We start from the raw sequence: 25,310 nt of genomic DNA, 5'->3' as shown, positions 1-25,310 counted from the left end.
AAATTTATTGAGTCGTCGATTTTCCATTAATAAATTATACAAATCAGTTAGTTATTTGTAACTTTATTAGAAAACTAATAAAATTGCTTAGCTATTAATTAATCACCTAGATTTAATAATAATAATAATTATTATAATTTAGTAACTAATTTTTATTTAATAACTAAGTAATAGCTAAGCTCTAAACAAATACATTATGAAAATCTAAATTATGTTTAAATATTTTTTCATTGATTGATTGTAAATTTAATTCTAATGAATTCTAACTGTAAATGTAATTCTAATGAATTCTAATTGTAAACTTAATTCTAATGAAACTTAGTTGTGACTGCTTAGACTTACTCGCATTATCTATAATACCTCACCGATTACAAAATGATTTAACGATTGATTTGATTATTTTAATTTAAAGAACTCCTTAAATGGTTTATTTCCATGTCTTAGTACGTTAATAATTTTTGCGAAATGTTGGATACTCTTAGTCAGATGACGATATCAGCATAATAGTTATCGCTGCTCATATATTTATCAGTATCTCAAATATTACAATCCATAGCCGAAACTGTTTTCGTTCAAAGATCTCAATTTTTTCACTCCTTTTTGTTGACATTTTAAAGAAATTTTAACTGAATAATTGGTGTACCTCTTCCTTAACGGTTATTATATTTCCAGTCAAGACTATATAAATATATTTCAATGAATTGAAAATTTCAGCCTTTCAAAGAGGAATCGAATACCGTACATCAAAGGATACTTGATCCTTTCGTTACAAATACTTTATCAAAAATGTTGAAATGTACTTTATTATATAATTACATACATTATTATATAATTTGTATATTTTGATAAATATTATTTAAAATAATCCATAATCATTGTAAACGTTTTACAGTTTGTGGCTTTTATATTTAAAATTTACTAATTAAAAGTTATTTAATTATATCTTTCCTGTTTGTCTCACTTTGCCACGAAGTTTACTAATTCCAAAATTTATGTAGATTTGAGTGGTAAGCAGTTTTACGTTAAAGTTAGAAGAGTTTGTGCACAGTTGGGTGTAAGAGTTTAGACCTGTCCAACCGCTGCTGTATTGCCGCATAAACCTTCGCTCTCCATTGGCAACTCCGACGCTTTCTTGAACAAAATATTACAGAGAAAAGATGAATTCGGTTTTGATAAGTTGAAAGTTTCAACTACACGTTATATAGTCATAATAGATATATACATACCTTAGGTTTTATGCCTTTTACATGAAAACTAACCTTGCGAGATTTCATAAGAATTATGATAAATCTTTAATTATAGCCGAAAATGTCGTTGCAAAAACATCGTGAGCGAAAACGTCGTGGAGAAAACAACGCAAGGCGTAAACGTTGTTCTAGAAAACATCGTGGAAGAAAACATCGCAAAGAGAAAATATCGCAGTTCTAAAACATCGTGGTACAAAATATCGTGGTCGAAAATAAAGCGGTTCAAAAACTTCGCAGTTTAAAAACATCGTCGTCGAAAATATCGGGGTAAAAAATAAAGTGATTTGACTTATTTTACTATTTCATTTAATTTTGTATGGTTTTTCATGTCTTTCATAATTTTTCCTAAACATACCGGAATTTTAAAATTAAGCATTTAACTTAACGGCTATTGATCATTACTCATTAACTCCTTACTTAGTCTATATTTTATAGTTCCATTTTAATCTATGTGTTCTATAGTTTCGCATTCCGTAATAGTCTTCTCATTACTATTACAATATTTTACTTCATTTATGCGCTATTATTAACTTCATTCTCATTTTAAACCTTATTATTTCCTACATATACAGATATTATCTTATAATTTTAAATTTACTTTTTAAATTTTCGGACTTTAACTGACCATTTACATAATCTTATTTGAATTAGTATTACGCAAAAGTTTTCTTTCACAATTTAAAAAATATAGTTTAATAATATCATTTATATTTGAATGCATGCATTTATTTCTCATATATTTTTAAGAATTTCGCTATTTTGTAATATTATGTTTAATTTCGAAACATATAAAGAAGTTGATGTTTTCGGATGGCGATATTCATCTTTTTAGTTAATTGAAAACAATTTTACTTCGATCAAAAAGTAAGATACTATGTCATACTGAAATTCATTACTAAGGAATTATTATCAATCAAGTGTGTAACAAAGAAAACAGTAACATTAAACAATGATATTTTCCTAAAACATCATTAATTCACTGTTTTGATGCCAACAATTATTTGCTTAAAATGCAATTTTATTAATTTATTTATTTACAGCCTGAAATGGATCTTGCGGCGGAGAGAGCCTATCCAACGCCATTCGTCAATTCTACTCTCCTACCGATGCTGCTTTTGTCTCTTATGAAACAACGACACACACCAAAAACGGCGACAAGCATCAACTCGGAATACGATTATGTTATAGGTATGCTGCACGTATTGTGATGTAGGCTGTTTGTATTTATATAACAGCGCCATTTATTTCTTTCATTCTGTTCTCTTTATTACGAGATAACTCTCCATTCTAAAAAGATTCAATTATTTTCTTTTATATTATGCAAAGGTTAATCTTTATAGAAATATCTGAACAATTTAAAGCCCCCTATGCCAATGGATATTCATTGCAAATTGTATAAATTGAATCAGACTTAAAACTTTCAAATACTTTTAATAATATAGGAAACAATATGATGAAAACTTTTTAACCTTTATAACCTCTAAAATTAACCTGGGGGAAAAATAGACATAAATGTTTTTAATTTGTTGTTAATGATACACATACAACGCATCTACAAAGCTTAAGGATTTATTTTTAAACTAATTTCAGTGATGCTGTCTATTGCGTACGAGAGATAAATGCTACTACATATGAATTTGCTTCCTTTTAAATATTGTCTTCTAATAGATTTAAAAATACATATCAAGAGCCAATGATAACTTTACCTGGGGACAATGTGTGTTGTTGTATGTGTGTAAACAAGAATGATTAAATACACACGCACATATTATTACAATATCAACTCCAAAATGCATGGCAAGAGCATAATTTAAAAGCACCTAAAATATATCGCTGCTTGATTTTATGAAGCTGATACTCCGAACATCTAAAATAAGTGTCGAATATGTTTCCAATTACATCAAGAAGGGATTAGGAAAGAAGGTTAGAAAATACCATAAGCAGTTGATCGTTTACTAATTAAGAGGGTTTCCTTATAATCTCTAACTACGACAAGTCATTTCCCCCATTAAAATTTATATTTATTGCGAGTTAAATTACTTTTTTTACGCTTAAATCAATGCCTATATTTTGTTAATTTATCTTTATCTGTTTTAAAAATGTAGTACTGCTTTAAAACAGTAAATAAGCCAGACGAAGCCACTATCACAATCTTATCATATAAAAGAAAGAAAATTCGATGCAATGTATGAATCTGATATTTAAAATACATTGTTCTGGAAATTGTATGCGAATATTTATACATCTGCAATTCCTCTATCTTATAGTGCATAATTACGATCTTGACTTCCCTCTACTATATCGTAACTTCAGCACTACCATAGCTTAATAGATAAGAATAACATATTAACTAAGTAATAAAACATCCATGCTCTATTTACATAGCTTAAAAATGTAAATATACTGATTAGAATTACTTAATAATCCGTTTACGGCAAATCATAGCGTTATCAGCCGTAGTTCTTAAATTAAAAACATAATTATTTATGTAATTCTTAGACTAGTCTGCCTAAACACTTGACATGAGAAAATTTTCACATAAATTTAGTTGTATTTTAGAATAGAGAGAGACAGGATAAAACCTGGTCGTTTAAAAAGTTTTCTGTAGAGTAATTTAAGTTTCGCATAGGTAACCTTAACAACATAGGAAATTTATTAATTTTCCAAATGCTAAGTTTTCTTTGTACTTTTATTTCATTTATTACATTTCATTAAAGGTCCATGGTAGAAGGCAAAGATCTTGTGATTACAAAAGGTTTAGACTTGTACGAAGTATAAATCATTTGAATGTTTGAGTGTACTTTTATTCTGTTCTTTGTACTTACTATCTATAAAATAAATCTTAATCTTACACTGTACTGTATTTTTAAATCATAGATACATATTCGATAATCATAGATATATATTCCAGTTCTTCTCTGGAATTTCGTGTACAATCACAGTATTCCGCTTAAATATATATACATTTCAGACTAGTATTTCTTTTCCTTCATATTAGTTGGAGCAGGTGCTGCAGGGTCTGTATTGGCAAATCGTTTGTCGGAAATTCCATGCGTCAGTGTTCTTCTGCTTGAAGCCGGTAAAAGTCCGCCTTTGCTGACTGAGATACCCGCCACTGAACGGGCCTTTTGGTTTACGGATATTGATAGGAATTATCGTACAGTTCCTCAACGAAATACTGGAAATGGACTCAATAACAGGGTATGTCTATTTCTTACGAAATAAAATTAATTATATAAATAATGCAACCAATGCAAGCAAATACTTAATCCTAGAAAGAATAAAGTATGTCTGTCTTTTATGAAATAAAATTAACTATATAAATAAAGCAAATATTGTAAATATCTGTTTAATTGCTTAATGAGATTATGAGAACTGAGGAAATTATAATCTACAAAAGCAATGATATATTTTTCCAGAATAAAAGAATATACCATATCATATGCTAGATTTTACTAAATGGGGGATTCAATCTACCGTTAAAAGTTTTAAAACTTTTACTGCGAACTAAAACTCACGAAGAATCTTTCAATGAATACAGCAATGGCTCCTTTGTCATATGCCATTCGACCCTACAGAGTCATATATCGAAACTAACATTTCAATTCCCGAGAACTCGGCATTCCATTTCCCTGGGATTTTAATGTTTTTAATAATTTTAAAAGTTTTTCGAACGTAACTCAGGAGCATTAAAAATAATGCAGTTTATTAACATAAAATTCATTTATTTCGGAAAGAGATTAATGTAATACATTATTGCAATTCGTGTAGTAATTAAAAAATTGGTCCGAAATGGTCAGACTCAAGTAGTAATTAAAAAATCGGTCAGACTCATTTTGTTTATCATCTAATAACTGATACGATAAAGAAGCCTTCTAAATGTGCCTGAGAATGTCAGTTATGTATATCGTAAATAAAATATTTTAGTGGCAATATTGTTTAAAGACTTTTTTAAAAAAACCTCAAAATGAAAAAAAATTTTTTTTTTATTGTGGCATAATTGGTTGCAACTTTGCTTTCTATAAGAAGGATAGGTTTTTCTTTTCGAGATTCTTTGTCATTACAATAAGTGGTTCTCTGTCTACAATGGAAAACATGTGATAGAATAAGCTTCAAGTTGCAATTAGTATTATCGAGAGGTAGAATTTTGGATATCTTAATCAAAGCATCTTTCATGGAGATTATAAAGCGCAGAATTGATTCTCACTGATCTCGGTGAAGCAGACTTTGCAATGTAATGCCAGTCTCATCGTGATGACCGTGATGCCTGATAAAGTACGTAGACTCATTTTTGATGGTCTTAAAATTTACCTACAATTTTATTGGATTTGTCATAGTCTAGTTGTAATGTCATGCTGTTACAAAACTCAGTGGGAGAAATCATTACTCCAACAATTGCAAAAAAATATATATGTATTGTTATGCATTACTTCAATAAGTGCCCTAAAATTATATCTTTCCTGACTAATTTCTTACTAATTAAGATAAAAAACACGTCTAACAAGTATTAATTTAGAATTCAAACAACAAAAATCAGCGTTATATTTGCAAATTTTCATGGGACTAGTTTCAATGGTTTTACTGAACCATCATCCTCAGCTGCCAAAGCGCAAATGAATTTTGCAGCTGAGGATGATGGAAAGATCTTAAGGATATGGGGAACTCAATCATTTTTTCTAGGTGTAAGTGATTAGCATAGTATATTAACTATTGGAAGATCAGCAGTTTGAATCTCGATAACATCGCAGTTGATGATTTTTTCCCATGTTCTAAAAAGCTTAATAATCCCTATAAGCCTTTGAACTGTCATAAAGTTCTCGATCTTACAAATACTTTTCATTCTTCTAATAATGAGTGAAATTTCACTGCTTCTATCTTCAACAGGTCATAACTTATCACCAACGAGAAATTAAAACTATAGCAATGTATCCACAGCAAAAAAAAAGAGATTACATTCTTTATTCACATTTCGAAACCATTATTGGTGAGCTCATAAACTATTATTGATTTTATTAATGCATTGGAATTCTTTTCATATACGTTCTGAACTGTGACATGTTAAAATGCGCCTGGGAACATCAAGATCTTATATGATGTTGATATGATCTTATATGATGGACTGATCAAGCGATCAGGAATTCAAAGAGGCAGCCGAGATATTTTTGCAATATAACGTAGCTACAAAGATCATTTCGAAGATCCATCTAGTGTACAAACGATTTTACCGAATTATTAAGGAAATGCATATCTTTGTGCCTCCAAAGGTAAACACTTCTTTTTAAAATACCTCGATGTATGAGCTACATTGAAGAAAGTGAACAATCAATAGTCACAGGTTGCTGTTGTGAAATTACATAACTATTTTCTAGAATTTTGCTTAGGAACTTTAAAATGCATTTCATTATGTTGTGATGCCGTATCACGGAAATTTTATGTGCGATATCATCTTCTTTTAAGTGCAAATTATATCTTTTACAACAAAATAACTTAATTAAGCTAAAAGAAATGTACTATCTAAGAGCTTGGGCATTTTGCTGTGAATAATTTTGAATTTTTATCGAGAGAAGTTTAGAGAAGATTTTAATTTGTCTGAACTGAAACGCAGATTTTATGTCTTGTAAATTAGTTCATATCGCTTCCGACAGTATAAATGGTAGCAGAAAGTTCGTTAATTCTAAATTTACATCGTTAGTCTTAAAGCATGTTTAAAATAATTCTATGTTTCTACCCTTTTCTCGTCTTAAATATTTTTGAGCTTCTATTCTGTTTACTGGTGGACTAAAATATATTGTTCACATTTTGAATATTATTTATATCTTCTGTATCTTGCAGCGATATTTTAGATACCTGTAATTACTGCTTGTAAAACTAATCCATAATGAGTATTGCAAAACATCACTTGAATAATAGAAGTCATTAAAACCTTTTATGCTGCTTTTATAGCGATTTGAGAAAAACTGCAGTCATAAATTTAAATCGCATGGTAATGGGTTAATTAAAGAAATCTGAAATCAAAAATCTTAGAATTCCAAGTATCCTGTTAGTTGCAAATAATAATTTAACTGTTTTTAAAAAAGCAGAGTGTCTAATTAGGCACAATACCAAACTACGTGTTCGTATTGCAATGTTTCATTGAAAATGGCCATCAAAGCTCGAGTAAATGATACGCATCAAAGCGTAATGACTTCTCAACGTTATAATTTCGAACCCTCAGGCGATAATATTTTGATAACATCATTTTTTTCCAAGCAAACATTCTATGTCAACTTTCTTTAAGCGGGTTACTTTGTATCTTTTACTTACTGCATTTGACACCGCTACTCTTGACGAGTTTCCGGTAAATAAGAATTTTCCCTTCAGATTGTTTACTTGGGAAGTTAGAGCACCATATTATCTCTGAAGCATTAAACGACACACATATTTAATCCAAAGAAAGGGAAATGCTAGAAAGATCGTTATAGGGATTTTCTTTGAGGAAATAAACTTGCATATATGAGTTTCGTTACTATGTTAGATGTATAATTATGTAGGATAAGATTCAGCAGTGATGATATAAGCATGTAATTTTAAAGACAGTTTCGTTTTCCAGCCTGTGCACTATTTGTTGGAACAAATAAAGTAGTTTTTAAAATTAAAAGCTGGGAGTGTATTAAAAAACTATTTACTGATTTATAATAGTTACATTTACAGAGCTAGTCAATACAATCGGCAACAAATGAAATTATTTCAGCACTAACTTTTATGCTATTCTGATTATGATCATTGCTGTCGATATGGTAGTGTGTCCTTTATTATTAGTGAAAGCTTGAATTAAACATTAATACTAAACTAGGCCAGGCCCTCACAGAGCCCCTCCTGCTTAAGGATTATTTAGGAACAAACGCAGCTTCCTTTTACTCGTTCGCTCAAATTTTATAATTGCTTGGAATCTTCTTTCATACTTTTAGATCAGTCGCGACGCGCATATTTAATATATAAATAGAACTTCTAAAATATAGACATTTTCTTTGGAACATTTGTTATTATTTTCCTTTAAAAGGAATAGAAGAATACTTGATATATTTCTACATACTAAGAAGAAAGATCTGGAAGACCACTCTAGCAAAAAAAAAAAAAGTTTTCAAATTTATAGAATACAAGAAAGTATTATTGAATAGCTTCTCAAGCTCAAGAAGATATATTTTGAAGATAAAACAAAGTTTCATTAATAGTAACATAAAAATCAATTATATTAATTTTTACAGGACGTTTATTACCTTTCGACTGTTAGGAGGCCCCAAAATAAAATGTTGGGTAGGACATATAAAAAGAGTTAAGGGTACTGATGCAATGTAAATAAGAAAAGAAATAAAAGTGCAAGCTATCTTTTACTGACATGCAAGTTAGCAACAAATTTTAAGGGGAAGAAAGATAGCTTAATCGTATCAATAAACACTCACTATTGGTTTTTCAAATAAATTTTATATGAACGCTTTTCAATATGCTTGTTTTCTAGATTTACTTTTTCTGTGCTTTAGATGTTAATCTCTGCCGAATGGCAACACACAAAATGGAACGGACGAGTAAATACCATTTAAATTAATGCGCAATTCAATCTCCAAAATAAAATCAATCTAAGAACACGAGTTTTATTTTTGAATTAAATTAAAATTTTAATTGGTGTTCTTCCCTTACGCACAAAATATCGAATAATTTGTGAACACAAAAGGTACTATCATACGAAGTCGGAAATATGACAGTTAAAACGCTCTACATACGTCAACGAAGTTAATGGGAATGGTTACATGGAACATTCAAATAACCTTATTTTCCTCGAAACAGGAGATTTTGTGGCCGAGTGGCAAAACTGTAGGTGGATCCACAGTTTTGACTGATGTATTGTACTCCCGAGGAAACCCAAAGAATTATGATGACTGGGCGAAACTTGGAGCTGTTGGCTGGAGTTATGAGGAAGTTCTTCCGTACTTCAAGAAGTTAGAAGACAACCGAGATCCAGAGTATGTGGCCAATGGTGAGTTCTTTTCAACTTTACAAATTTACATAAATCTTTCTTAGAAAAAAAAATAAAAATAATTAAAGGAACTGTTCTTGAACATCTTCCGTTGTTTGCTGTCGAAATGAAATAGCGATCCAAGAAGGTAGTTTACCTATTCAAATTTGTTTATTTTACCCATATCTTAAAAGATGGCAAGGCTGAAAACTTGAACCGAGATTTTTAAAATTAATAAATCGAATACAGAATTTCTTTTTCTTTCAAAGTCACAAAAACCTCTTTGTGAATTATCATAATGTGTAATAATTCATCCAATGGGATATTAAAATTCTGCAAAGAATTTTAAAAGCATTTAGTGATAATAGAGACTATAGATGTTCCATGTATAATGTATAATTCTTTTTCATTTTGTTTATGATTTTTAAGTTTAAGAAAACGGTAGGCAGAACTACAACAGGATATATAAGTCCAGAAATAAAAGAAGTATAAACTTAAGAAGCTAAATAATGCAACTTTAATTATTTACTTATGAAATTAAGTATTTAGTTAAATTACTCACATTTGATCGCGATAGAATTATTTTAGACATGTTATTTTAGAATAGATCGTGATAGAATTATTTTAGAATTTTGAAATTTTTGACAAAATGAAAATTTACATGCTTTTACAATTCTACATCAGCGTGTAAAACATAATGTGGTGTATTGTTCTCATCATGTAATGTCTATGACAAAGGAAATAACGTAATTTGAAAAATCTTGTGTAAATTTTCTTTTGTTAATATTATAGTGAATTATTAATTTATAACATTTTTAAAAATTTATTCTGATTGACTTTGTTATGCTTATTACCATTATTAAATCCAATGAAAATAATAATCGAGGGGGAACAGTTTATAAAGCTGATATTTTATTTCTTTGAAAATCTCACCCACAAGTATTTGTTAATTTTATGGCAATACAAAGATGCAAAGGATACCAAAGATGGAAATACAAAGAATAACACGATAAAACACTTTTTAAAATATTTACAATGATGATAGGCTTGAAAGGAAACTTTATTTGGCACATAACGATATGCCACATATTGTGCGTACAAATACTCTGAGGCACAATAAATGATCAAGCGAAGTCGGTAGCTAACAGGTATTCTCTGGCTTTATGAAGAGTCTTTTTAATCTTTTTCGCTTTTAAGAAAGATCTAAATTAGTAACTTTTTCAGTTAAGAAAGGAAATCCGAAAAGTATTTTTCCTTTTATGAAAAAAAAAAAAAAAAAAAAAAAAAAAAAAGATCAAAAGTGAAAGTTCAGTTTAGCAATTATTTGAGAAATTGATGCATAAATGTTTAAAACATGTAAATTTGAATAAAACCAGAGCATTTTAATTTAAGTTAAATTTTGGCTTCTTCCAGATTAGTTTAAGCTACTTTTAAATTATTCACACGGGGTAATAAATTGGGTGACTTATTGCCTTGTCTGAAACTTTCAGATTAATAACTACGAACTCAAAAGAAGGTTTAAAATAAATCATTTTATTATAACTTCAACTAAACAAAATTATATAGCTAGTGTATTACAAAATACGTCTCCTCTGCTTGCTTCACAGAACACAAACATCAAATTTAAATAGTTAAACTGTGCAATTCATTCCTTCTGTAAGCTTTGACTTAGGCCTTCTAAAACCCACTTTATCACTGCCATAGTAATAAAGCTGAATGTAGGAAATCTAGGAGCTGGTCGTAAATAGTATGAAGGTCAGCGATCGCTTCCCAAAACTTTCCCTTCACCTCAAAAACTCATTTCTTACATACGTTACTTAATTTGCATTCCATTTGGAACCAACGAAAGTATGGTAGTAAAAATGAAAATAATAAGATAATGAGTTAATAAACTTAAAACCATACAAATTTAAGGCTGGGATTAAAACATTGTAATTGCCAGCAACATTATATAACTAAATATTATATAACTAAAAAATAAGTCAGTTTCATTAGTTGAACATACCCTCTTACTTCAAATCATATTTCGTAAACTACAGGAACCGTAAAATCTCCGATTTCGAAACCAGTTCAACCATGCATAGAAACTTAAGCTTACTTATTGAATTCAAATATACTGATTTGAAGGTTTTCATCTTCATTCTTCCACACCGTTGGCTTTTGAATCTCTTATTAGTCAACTCACCATCTTCGCGCCACAATCATTTTAATCTTTCAAATTCTTCGCCCTCTTTTCAAATTTGGAAGATAAATCTAGTAATATACATGTGCTATTTTTATTTATATCGATTTTATATTTATCGAATCATTACTTTTAGTACTATTTTGAAATTTAAGAACTCTGGTAAGGATAAATTTATTTGAACACTTTGTAGAGACATTAGGTATTTTTTTGGAAGCAGAAGAGAAGAAAAATGAGCATCGCCTTCGCCGGGACTCGAACCACAGACCTCTGAATACGCGCCCAGCATGCAGACCACCACACCATGAAGGCATGCTAGGAAGGCGGGAGAAATACCTTATATACTCTTCCTTCTAAAGGACGACTGGGGTTTTAGGGTACCCAATCGCCAAATCCATGGTGTGGAGAATCATCATTCACCACCCTTTTAGTTCGGGCGCCACGGTAGAGACATTAGGGTTTTTTTCTTTTTCTTTTTTTTTTTTTTTTTTTGGAAGCAGGAGAGATGAAAAAGGAGTATCGCCTTCGCCGGGAATCGAACCACGGACCTCTGGAATACGCTACCAAAATGCAGACCATCACACCACGATGGCATGCTAGGAAGGCGGGAGAAATACTTTATAAATTAAAGATGCTTTTCCCACAGAAATTTAAGATAACTGTTTCTTTGCTTTAAGCTATCGTGATTTAGGAAAGTTTTAACAGGTAAGCTGAATTTTCGTAATTGGGTTGACTTGCACCGGAATTCTTTTAATCGTAATAAAAGTTTTCCTATCGATAGTCTACGCTAAGCGTATGCCACTTCATCTAGCCTTGTATCTGATGAACTCTTCCTGTCACCAACATTGATAAATTCTCTTTTGAAAGTGGAAGGAAGTAGACTATAGACTAAGCACCTGATATCCTGATAATTTATAAGCATTTGATACCAAGACAATTCTTTTCAGTAAACGTAAATGATGGCTTTAAAGATGGATATTTTCTCTAAATCTATTCGTAAATAAAATCTATTTATAACAGACGGAATTCACCAAACTACAACAGCATTAATATTAAGAAAATTTTAATTCCTTACAGTATTTTGAACAGTGCAGTACTAGAAATAAAATGCCCACTATATATACTTCGTATATATGCATTGGGAAAATATAAGATCTAAATATGTACTAGAATTAAATATATAAATATCCAGTTATTCAGGCTTTACTTTTCACAAACAGTTGTTCTCATTTTCAGGCAGCTTTAAATAAATATATACTTCAATATGCATACATCGTTAACATGTAATGCTGTACATCTACTGCGTAATGTATTTCTCTTCAGAGGCAAACTTAGAATCTAAATTTTATCAAACCGTTGTAGCTTTTCGTAATTTTTTAAACTTTTCTATAAACAAAGAAACCTACTATGCACCATGTGGAAGTAATATCATTAAAATAAAAAAATGAATATTATAAAAACACAATATTTTTTAAAAAATAATTATCTTGAACAAAATGATTATTTTAGGATACCATGGTGTTGGCGGGCCACAAACTGTGCATAGCCTCGGTATTTCCCAGAAGTCAAAGCTCCTATTTTTGAAGCAGGTCGTTTGCTTGGATACAAGGCAGTCGACCCAAATGGTCCAAAACAAACAGGTAAGAATCACCAAAATTTTACAAATCAAAATGTTCAGATTAAAACTTATAATTAAATAAAGATGTCTAAAGTAAATATATAACATTTTCTAAAGCCTGATAAACACATTTTTATAGCAGAAAAAGGTCTAAAGGGGTTACAGTGTTGAGCAAGTTCTAAAAAATAGCTGCATTTAGGGAGATAGGTAATCGTAAACACTATTTCACGGGAAAAGTGCGAAATTAGAAGCACAGGCGCTGTACCGTTTTTATTAAATCGTACATATTCCGCATACAGAAAATGTCATTTAAATAAAGCAAAATAGTTCCTTACCAAAGATATCAGTGTCAGAATAACTAAACAAAAACTCAACAGAGCATAATGGAGTGATAAAAAAGTGCATTGTTGCAAATGCATATCACAGTACAGTCATGAACTGATTTTGATTTTGTTTGATATATTGAGATTGCTTTTAAAAGTCATTAAGATTCGTTTCGTTGACCTTGCAAGGCTGTCGAAAGATCTACAGAGTTCCTCTGCGTCAAGAATCTAAACTAAAACAATGTCTCAAACTTGAAGAAGAGGATTAAAGTTCTGGAAATGCATTGTTTTGCATTCAATACTATCAGCCATTCGAGTTGTCTCAAATGAACAAGTATTATTGACCTTATAGAGTTTGAATTCTTTTTCTTTGCTGAACATAATGCAGCAAAATTTCCATACATATAATCTGGATTCTGTTTCAAAAGTACGCATATGAATTTTGACACTGTGCATAATGTTCATCCACAATTGATCTCACACCATGATCAATTTTTTTCTATTGCTTTCGGATAAAAAGAAAAATTTCTATTCTCTTGGAATGGTATGCTCTTTCTTTGATCATCAGTTAATATTTTCAAAGCTGTTCAATGCAAGAATGAGTAATGTTTTTTTTCCATATTAGAAACAATCATCCAAAGAAACTTTCGATATGTCCATCGCTATCATTAACTTCAGTCATACTATAAATATCGATCAGTCATACTTTAAATAGCCATTTATCCACGATCATTTGCACTTACCCTACATTTGCTATAAAATGCAATATTCCGTTAAGAATTTCGTTCGCTATTTTCAGATATTTAGATGTTTTTATCTATTTAAAATCACTGCAGTTGACTTAGAATTTATAATAGTTCATCAAACATATTGCTTCATATAGACTGCAGGGCTGCCACAATGATATTCACAGCGAATTTCTTTTCTTTTTTGCTACTATTCAAAACATGAAGCTAAAAAACAAAAATCAGATGTTCCTTGCAACTGCCAAAGTATGTGTGTTCCAACGGTAAAGAATTGGGTAACATTTATAGAGTCTCAATCTTTTTGGAAACATCAACTACTTGAAATTCAAATATGAAAGCTAAGTGAATTATTGCTACGTTCAGTGTGAAGACAGAGAAAATGAGAAGGGAGTTAGAAATTTATATTAAGCTAAATTAAGTCGTAGCTTGGCCAAAGGCTACATACAAAGAATACGAGAGGTTGGCTCAAATCTAATATCGGCATGACAAGACTGATGTGAGAATAAAGCAACGCCGCAGACGGAGTGCTATCAAACGATTCAACTAGTAATGTGGCCTTCAGCAGCGGAACACGCTCCGATTCAACAGTCTAAAACTTTCCTTTTCTTTCTACTTCACTTGAATACGCGTGAACTAAAATTTGTAGGAAAATGGATAAAGAAAGAAGTGAGTAAAACAGAAAAGCTAAGCAATATAAAATAACTGCTTAAATAAATAAATCCTTATACATTCATTAGTTCTCATTTATGCCTTTTCAGATAAGCTAACAGATACTGAAATTCCGATATATATTTTAATTGCGTTTCTTAGATTAATAAATATCCGTAAGTAGTCAATAAAGTTTTGAGTAAATTTAGATAAAGAAATATCATATTTGCTTTGTATCTGATATGACTGTATTGTGCGAAATGCTTATTTCCGTGATAAATATGATATTCAAAAACAGTATTCATTCTTCTTAAATCGTAATTTTGTTTTAATAAGCGTACTCTGAAAAATGATTGCAGCTTTCAATAGCTTCTGTATTTTCTGTATTTTTCTTTTATAAATTTAGAACTACAATGAAATTAAGACGTTGAACTAAAAGTAACTCAGGACTTTTGCATGTCAAAGTATAAGTGCACAAAAGTATACCAAAAGTCTTATCGTTTGTTATTATTTGATACCCTATACTTTCTTTCCCAACTTCTCCAAATCTACAACTTACTATTCATAAATAAATATTGGTATATAAGTTGTTTGTTCGCTGTATTGTGGTTTATGAATTAATACTACAGAAGCAATTAGAAGATAGTATGCTCAGGTGTGATGAGCGGATGTCAAGGCCAAAGATTATTTAAGAAGTTATATCATGAAAATTGTAACCTGTAGATCGTGTTTATGAGTGAAGTTAAGGGAGATGGAAAATTATTACTGAAAATGATGATAAAATCAAATGTATCACCAATAAAGAAACGGCAGAGACTTTTCATGAATCATGAATATAGTGAACAGAAATTATCACTTGAAATGGATAAGACAATTTTCTGGGGTTCCATAGCAATTCACAGCAGATAACTTCCAGTAACAGTACCAGTTTGCATTTCTATCTTCATAAGAAATGAAATTTAGTCTCTTATTGTAGCTGTAGTCTTTCTATTTCTACTTTAGTCTCTCCTGTAGCTATTGGGAATAAGTAAACGATTTTATGCTAATACTACCCTAAAAAAGCAGTGATTGAGCTCAACAGAAAAGCCAAGTCTCTCGCGAAAATTAGAATTTCATCCAAAGAAACCTATACTCGGCATATGGTAAGATATGGAATGGGCAGTTTAACTTGAACCAGATCATAAGTCTGTTACATAGTTTGAAATCAGATTTACTCACCAGAATCAAAAACAACTTTATGAAATCAGCTTTAATCACTGATCCACAGACATATGATCCATAGAGGATACCGTTAAATCACATGCGGGAATAGTGATTGAATAAAAGCCTAATGCGTTTGAATGGAAAATCCGATTTTCTCGTAATCCTAAAAGTCCGATGTTGCCGTCTCTAGTTTTCATCTGTTCAGGTCGCTACCGTTGCTCCCTTTTTGAAGAAATTTTCGTAGCAGTAAAGAGGTTAACAATAAAATAAAGTAAAGGAATATTTTTCTGCAAAACTAAAGGACTTCTTTATAAATGGGGATTGAAAATTTTCCTGAAAGGTGAGTAGTAAGTTACAGATAATAATAGATAGTATAATAATTTGTGTAACAATTATTGTACCTTCATTTGAATTTGTTTATCGCAGAACTGCATTATTTTCCTATCAACTCTTATGTTGAATTTATAACTAAACTAGAAATGGAATGTTTAGAGTGAAGATAGCGAAAACTTTGTTCCTAATTACATCATAATACATTAAAGAGTTAGTTCTTGATTTAAGTAGAAGGGAGTTTGAAGAAAAAAACAAAATATCATAATCCATAAACTGAGAAATTTCCTTATGATAACGCGGCATGTCCAGTTACATTTGTAAAAGAAATGGAAAATGGTTTCTTTCACCCTTTATTTTGCAAAAATAATCTGTTTACTTTCTACCTTTATTAAAACAAGTAATTTTATTTCTGATTAGGTTTCTATGACGTACAGGGTTTTTTGAGAGCGGGTCAATTATGCAGTGCTGCAAAAGCTTATCTGGTACCGGCTGAAAACCGAACTAACCTGCATATTCTTCCCAATGCTATGGTCCGAAAGGTAAAGTTGATGTTACTTTTTTTTGTCTTGTTTTTTGTTAATTTGATTACGGCAATCTGCCTAAGAGGAGGATGGCTTCGTGGAGGACTTTCTAAGGGAAGCTGATTCGTATACACATTACACATGGGGAAACCACGAAAACGCCCATGCAGCCAGCCCGTTTGAGAGAGTCGAACCTCGGGCTGAACTACCAGTTTTCAGCGACTTTACCGCTCGGCTTGCTCTCATTAAACAGTCTCACATATCTGTTCATTTAAATAACTTTTAGGTTTATCTGTATAAATTATATTAATAGAGAAATTGATATACTAAGAAAGATAGCAATTTTATTTATTTAATCCTTAAATCATAGTTTAGGCTTTAAGCATCAAGATTTTACTCATTAATGTTACATTGAAAATAAGTTTCACTTCCAGTAGCCTTTAATTGACATTGTATTTAATATATTAATATCTCATATTCATTTATTTGGAGTTATAACAGAATCAAGGAGTCGAGAAAGAATCAAAAGCATTAAATAGATCAATTATAAATACTATATGTTAGATCTAAGAGTAATTTACTGAACCTTGTGCAGTAATTTTTTAATTTTGCCAATTCGAGAACTTATAGAGGTAAGATTTTTTTGGGTGGGGTAGCGGAAATCCTAAAATATATATATTGGAACCCAATGATATTATACTTTTTCTATGTACCCTCATTATTCTCAGGAAAATAAATGTTAAAAAAATCTTAAATTTGTACCAATGCTGCATGCAATTTATATCGAAAATGAAAAGAAAATTCTTATATCATCACAAATTTACTCACAAAAACAGTTTTACTTAATTTAGACAATAATAATAGTAAAAATATTTAACTAATTATTTTGGATGATTACTTTCGTTCTGCACAATTATAAATAGTTTTGACTTTTGGAATCCTTAGAAAAGTTGCTTGAAAGGCTAAGTTCTGTGAAACACAATCGAAAACAACTTCTCTATTACAGACGGCCAAATTGCTTAGGTGCTTAGGTGATCAATAGATTATGATAAAAGATTTTTATAGTTTTTCAGTCAGAGAAAAGTATACTTTTAGAAGAAAATGCATTCATAACAGGATCGAACTGAAATTATATTGTTGCAACTTGCAACGAAATAATATTCTAAAATGATTCTAGTGACACTATTATGAATCTGAAAGTCTCACGTGAAGTTTTATGCATTACTATATTGCCAGATTTTAAATTTGAAGAAATGAAAGTAGTGAACGTAAATAACCTTGAAATTCTTTTTAAAGTTTCCAATGCTAGAGATTCTATGTTGCGAACATGATGAACAAATGATTAATGTGATAAAATAATAATTTGGGGAATGATAGATGCCGATATAATAAAAATTATTTATAAAAAATTTAGTTTTAGACCATAAAAGGAGAGCGATACATGAGGGAAAGCGATCGTTGCAGGAACCATAGCTCAGTATTCTATTATGTCCAATTTTTCGAGTTTGCATATACTAAGATTCATTTAATTAGGTAATGATTCTCATAAACTGTCGCCACTATTTTAGTAGCATATTAAGTTAAATGGATTTATCTTAACATGCTACTAAAATAGTTGGGGAAATGTTTTAATTAATTACTATAACTTGATTACTTTATAAAGTACGTAAATTTTACAAAAATGCTTGGTCTCATTTCTCCACTCATCATCACAGAGGAAAACAAAAAGCTGAGATGAAATGCAATAGATTTCAAAGATCTGACTCTGATATTAACGAGTTTTGCAAATTCTTTAAAGTTAAAAGTAATTTCCAGGATCTAAAGGCTAAAGAATTTTTTTTTTTTTTTTTTTTTTTTTTTTTTTTTTTTTCAGATTATAATTAAGAACCGAAGAGCAACAGGCGTCGAATTCGATTTTAGTGGAACGACTTATGAAGTACGAGCCAAGAGAGAAGTCATTGTTTCTGCTGGAACAGTGAGGAGTACCTCCAAATTGCTCATGCTGTCTGGTATTGGACCAAGAAAGGAACTGGAAAGATTTAAGGTGAGCCCTTGAAATAGATACAGATATTATGAGCTTAAGTAATTAAACAATCAATAATTAGGATTAAGAAAACTTAGATTGGAAATTTTAGAAGAGAAATCAACTGCATTTACAGAAACAATTTATCTAAATTTACCATATCATATTCATCAGTTAGATTTTATTACATAATTTCTGGATTCTAAGAAAATCTTAAGATCCAGGAAACTAGTATTAAATTAAATACTGCGTTAAGATTGCACTGAAATTTTTATTACGAACAGCAAAATATGTTACGATCAGTAGTGTTAAGCATGCTTTTACTCGCCAAATCTTTAAAACTTGCTTATCATATGAATTTAGTATACAACTCTAGAAGAAATTCCGAATCGATCCAACAGAAGTAGGACCTGGTTTTACGCAACAGCAAAGATGTTCCGTGTTTTAACTTTTAAAGGAGAGCTTCAAATCCTATACTGATATTTGAAAAAGTAGTTATACGTATGTAGTTTTTAAGTTCCGAGTATTAAATACATAAACATTTAAAATTAAGAACAAAATTGTAAACTCGGTACATTTTTGTTTTCATGTCTTTCTTCAAAAGTCAGATATAGGGACTAGTTAGTCTCACACTTTAGTTTATTTAGGATTTGTCAAGCAAAATCATTAAGTTAGTGCTTATTAAAAAGTTTTTCTAAAGCAGGAATGGCAAGTTTTCTTCCACGGTGGAAAAACAATATTAGAAAAATTACTTATTGCGGGATACAAAGAAAAAGCAATTTTTAATTCTGTTTTATACAAACTGAATCTTTAAATAGATAAAAAATTATTACAGTAATTTGGGCTTATTCTGTTATTTAAACAACTAAGTCTAGTAAATGATTTCTTTAGATTGTTCTCTTTTTTCTATTTCATCTTAGGAAAAAAACAATTTGCAAAACTTAAAAGGCATGTTTATGTTTTATAGCAAATAATAAACAGAACCTGCAAAAACAAAGAACACTAAAAAACGGAATGAATTCTGTGTTTAAATAATTTTAATTTAAAAAGCTTCATTTATAGATTATCTCATAAAATATTGTATATAATAATTTTCAGGAATATCTGCAAGAATTAAAAGTCATTTTGTCCAGGGATTCCAGTTTTGTAAATCTTTCCTTAATAATGTTAAAGTAATGGATAAATAGTTCCGTTCTTCTCTCAGTGAGCAGATATCATTCTAATGGTTGATTCCAAAGCGAAAGCTTAACCTGGACAGAAAGAAATGGAAATATCTAGTTCTCATTGAAAATCAACCTCGAATTAGCCACATAGGAAACAAAAAACAAGCTTTATAGTTCCCATTTTAAAAGATTTTAATTGTTTTACTGTAGTGAAAAGAAAAAAAAGGTATGATATTTAGTTCAAAATACTGACTGCATTTGTAAATACTGCATAACAAAACTTAATTTAACCTAGCTGGCCAGCAAAGCAAAACTCAGTTTGATAATTTACAGTTAGTGACATAACCAAGATAGATAAAGCAAAAATCTTACCCATTCATTAACTTTAGGTCTCTTCTTTTACAAGCGTGCGCTTATATACAGATATAATTGTTTCGAATCTGAAAATTACTGGTTGTTAAACTTTTATGACTTTTAAGCTTGACTTTAAAAACTGATTGACTGGTGCTGGACAAAACTAACGAAAAAAATTAACATAATAAACCTGAAACGTGTAGTGGAGGGGGAGGAGGACTGTTTGGTTATCTAACTCAAATACTTTTAACAAAACATATCTTAATAATCAATTAAGTTAATCAATTCAATCAATGCAACTTCGCACACCTTTAATTCAACTTAACCTGAAATAAAAGAATAGAGGAATAAATCTTCTCTGGTGCTCGAGCAAAAATATATTAACTCTCATATACTAAAATACCTTAAATCCACTTAACTACATAATGAAATCTTTTCACTAATCATGTTCATTTTCATTAAACCAGAACCTCAAAGCACAAGCGAAGAATCATTCATAAACACCAAACAGTCCCTAAGAAAAATCAATCAGAAGTTTAATTTCATTCCTAGCACCTAAGTAACAATTATCCTAAAACCAAAATACTTTCAAAACCTTAATCGTAAAGGGTTAGTGCAATAGGGCGCACTGTGAAACCCACTAGGGAAAAACACTAATACAAATTCAATAAAGCTCCATGTTTCTTAAGAAAGCCTCCCGGCTCAAACAAAGAGTGACTTGACAGACCAGGAAAAAAAAATACACACAAGATAAATACACAAATGCAATTAAGTTTTAAACACGCATATTTATTGATTTCTAAAACACTATAACATAAGTTAACTAGGTAAACTGATCAGTTCCCTACCATAATAATACTATGCAAAATAACACAGAATATCACACCACATTACAGCTTACATTAATTAAGCTAACATTTTCAAATCCTACAGTATCATAAATGTAACACTTATATTTTTTCATTTCATTTTTGACATAAGGTATTAACCAAGGTAATTTCCTTTAAGAATAATGAAACTTGCAGTGTAACGATTAATTCATTTTTAAGCAAATTTAACCCTACGATATCATATTCAAATTTCAGCAAACATTAAAATGACAACTCTAGCCTGGTTATTAAGAATAATCATTACTGTAATTCAAAATAAATAAAAATAAAAAAAAATCACTGACAGTTTTTCCGTAACATATAATCCTTCTACTCACAGAGAAACGTCTCTTTCCTTTTCGTGAATTCAGCTCTTAAATTTCTTCCGAAACATACAATCTTTCACAGAGAAAGTCTCTTTCCTTTCCTTGAAGTCATAACTCTGTTACGGGAGGTAGTCAACATAACCGGTACATAGGTTAGCCTTAGTAATCCAAATCTCGTCTTTCATATTTTCCTTTGACTACTGAAAGGACTACTGAAAGGACCGTTGTAGAAACTCGCCCCGCGCCAGATGCTCCTCACGGATTTTAAAATTATTCGCCTTCAACGCTGCGTTCACAACAGCAGAGAGTTCTCAAAGAATAAAGAAGAAGATACCAGAAGTAATCAGTGCCAAAGGTTGTCGGTAAAGTACTCACCTTATTTTAAATCTTTCTAGAAGAAAATGCTCTTCTAGTAGCCAACGCAATCCCGACCCGCTTGAGCCGAAGCCCGCTGCAGGACTAAAGCCCCCGCGCACTCTTACGAGACTTAAAATGCTGTAACTCAAATCACTCCATATCGGCCTCCGCTCCGAAATCTGAATCAACAGCCAGCGCTCGTCCCTGAAGGGGGGGGGGAGCCCCGTCGTCGCTTTCTGCTTCTCCTTTTCCTTTTTGCTCAAAGTCAGAAACCGAATGTATTTCAAACAAGGTGCAAGCTCCGAGGTAAACTCGTCTCTCCGCCCCCGACAATTTCATAGGCTTACAAAAAAATCATAAAATCAAAACTCACCAACCCTAGTATTTTACTTTTTCTTTAACTGAGAAATGTCACCCCACAACGAATCAAATCCGGACAATGCAGTCCTGATCATCTGTACTCTGAACGTGGGAAATAAGGTGGATCCCCCAGCTAACAAGCGGAAACTAAGCGTTAAGAGAGATCTAATTACCTAAGCTTACAACAACCCCACTGTCTTGAAGGAAAAATTGCAACTGTAACAAAGCGAAAGCAAGTGAAAATGAGAAAGCCGATTTACGATTTTCCTTTAAGCGCCATTAGTAAAGAGGCCACCAGCGAAGAAAAGCGACAACAAGCCAGCTTTCACTGTTAGCGAAAGAGGTACAGCCGAAGCTATCAAAATTCTAACAGAGTTGGCCCCTTAACGTTAATAGACTGCGAAGGTATTAAGGGCCTAAAGTACGGCCGAGCGTAATGATAGCTTACCTGAGAGTAGCCTAAAAAGGCGGACGCGTGCAGCCAGAATACCTAGTATCTCTCTTTTTAAGACCGAAGAACTTCGCGGTTAAATACCACTCTTCCTCATTATGTATTCAGACGGAATTCCAAAACTACGTTTTGGCCGGAAGTGGTAAGCGAAGTTAAGAATCGATAGGAAAGGAACTTTAATTCAAACTTTAACTGTTAATAAAATTAACATAATTCTTACAAGTTTAATAATGAATTCGAGAAATGTGTTAATGAATATCAGAAATGCAAAATGGCTTGATATGAAAAGACCAAAAGAGACTCAATTAAAATCGAGAAGAAGTGAATGAAGGATCCAATATCGATGCAAATTATCTTGGGTGTAAAATTTTAAACGATGGTGAGAGTATATCAGCTATTCAAGAAAAACGATATGGAAATTAAAACTATTTTTACGTTAAATACCAATAAATATTGAGTTCTTTTAATTTCGAGAAATATCTAGCTCTAACGTGATTAGAGCTGGATTAAGACCCGAATCCATTTCAACTTCTACACTTAAAAGTATTTATAATATGACTGTACGTAAAAGGAAATGGTAAGGCTGAATGTAAAATATATGGTTTTATACTAACTTTGAAATAAATGTTTCAAGTTTTTTCTTTGATAATTAAAAATATAATCTATTAAGTCTCGATTCTAACAAAAATTGTGAAAAAAAGTGGTGAAAGACGAAATATGGTATTATCTTTAATGAATTTTGAAACTGTATGGTGCTTGTTTGTAACAAATTTTACATTACTTGTTATTTATTCAAATTGGAGTACGTTCTCAAAGACTCGAATAATAAGCATTTTGTTATATTTAAAATAAATATTAATTTCAAAATAATTTGTGCTATGATTAAGTTCCTAATTCTGAAAAGCTTTTTCTAAATATTTATTAGAAAACGGTAAGCTGTTGTGGAGAGCTGAACGAATTTTTGCTTTAATCCATTTCAGATTCCAGTAATTTCTGATCTTCCAGTAGGAGAAAATTTGCAAGATCACGTGGGTACAAATGTAAATTTCCTGTTGAACCCCGAAATCCCTCAAATTTTAGTGAAACTCACAAATCCAGTGAATATTGAACGGTATATTCAATCTCGAACAGGTACGTTTTATTCGTTTCTAATGCTTTGTGCTTCTTTAGAGCATTAATTTTTTATTTAAGTTTTCTTATAATTACTTTAAATCAGTTATTGTTATCAGTTATTGTTTTTTAATTAACTATTTTGGTTAATGAGTGATAGAATTTTATTTAATCTCAATTTTAAAATTCGGGATTTGATGCAACTGAAAAATAGTAAAGTGAGCAATGTGCTTAATATATTGAAAAGAATTTACAAATATTACTTTTATAAATTTTATTGACATCTGAAAGAACTTCAATGGGTATTATTTCATTTTTCATCAAATTCAAATCAATTTAACTGCTACTGCCAGTCCATGCAGTATATGGTTTTCATTAGTTTTCTTTACTTAGTAGGCAGGGCCGGCACTAGACTTTTTGCCCCTTAGTGCAACCTTCACCACTCCAAAATTCTTCAGTCCAGTTTCTTCTTAAATTGTAAAAGTTTTACCGTCCCTAGATTCTAGCGCCATATGTAGTTTCACATGCTTTAGCATTGGCCTTCTTATAGTAGTGTAGCGACGTAACCGGAGGAAAGAAATATGAGGAATCCATCAATCAAGCTCAGACAAGAGAGATAATAAGTGCCTGCAGCACAGACAAAAGAGATAATAAGTGCTTCTGCGTAATGTGCTCGCTGATCTGTGTCGTTTTTCTATGCACCGCTTATCGCTAATATGAAAATTGTTACAATGTAATTATTTATACTATGTTTAATAAAACAACTCTTCGATGCTTTAACGAATCAACATCTAGAGATTACATTTCAAGTTGTTTGATCCGATTGACCTAAATAACACATCAAATTAGTGCTGACAATCTACTGTTAAATCCGTGTATGCTGCTACCTGCATATAAAATAAAATTCAATGGATAAAAAAATCTGTTTTTTAAGATATTTAAAAAACATTAGAACAAAAACTTAGTTTTATTAATTAATAAAAATGGATAGGATTTCTATTTAATGAAACAAGAACCAATGGGAAATATTTACATATTTCTTGTTGGTTATGCTAAAATACTTTATTATAATAAATTTATATAATTTGCATCTCTAGAGTTCTATTTATAGTCCAAATATCACATATTAATTTTTGACACGTTTCACGTTTTAAACTGAAATCGAGGGGATCAGATTACAATAAATTTTTATTTTCATTTTTCATAGTCTGTAGAACTGATTTGGCCGTTCCAAGAGTTACTTATTTATACGAGATTCTCATTTTATGTTTCTTAAACATTCAGTAACTGAAACACAGCTATTTTAACTAATCATTTTGAAATTAAGTTCCTCGTGAAATCGAGAAAGAATGTAAGTTTATTATAAAAATTTGCCTTCTGATTTCAAAAGTAAATGCTATGGCTATAAAAACTATAACTTTTTAAGTTTTAAAAAATTTCTCACGATAAAGACAAATCATTACTAAAACTAACAATTTAAGCTAAC

The 25,310-nt window shown here is 30.8% G+C and overlaps 1 protein-coding gene and 1 pseudogene across 2 annotated transcripts in view; both read left to right on the top strand.

Moving 5' to 3' along the window:
• The window catches only part of LOC118197531 (glucose dehydrogenase [FAD, quinone]-like), a 187,019-nt gene that overhangs the window by 54,985 nt on the left and 106,724 nt on the right, over positions 1 to 25,310 (top strand). The window lies entirely within an intron of this gene.
• LOC118197539 (glucose dehydrogenase [FAD, quinone]-like) overlaps positions 2,294 to 25,310 on the top strand; it is a 38,050-nt pseudogene continuing 15,033 nt past the window's right edge. Inside the window, exons 1-7 of the transcript XR_015041132.1 lie at positions 2,294 to 2,435; positions 4,246 to 4,448; positions 9,069 to 9,258; positions 12,929 to 13,059; positions 16,708 to 16,829; positions 18,685 to 18,855; positions 23,695 to 23,845. The product of XR_015041132.1 is annotated as a glucose dehydrogenase [FAD, quinone]-like (transcript). The remainder of the gene's footprint in view (positions 2,436 to 4,245; positions 4,449 to 9,068; positions 9,259 to 12,928; positions 13,060 to 16,707; positions 16,830 to 18,684; positions 18,856 to 23,694; positions 23,846 to 25,310) is intronic.

Source organism: Stegodyphus dumicola, chromosome 5 (genome assembly GCF_044657685.1).
Source record: "Stegodyphus dumicola isolate Sdum_Otavi_A_Nest chromosome 5, ASM4465768v1".
Classification (NCBI taxonomy): domain Eukaryota; kingdom Metazoa; phylum Arthropoda; class Arachnida; order Araneae; family Eresidae; genus Stegodyphus; species Stegodyphus dumicola.
The sequence above is the reverse complement of the archived record's forward strand: the minus strand, read 5'-3'. Positions and strand labels throughout refer to the sequence as shown.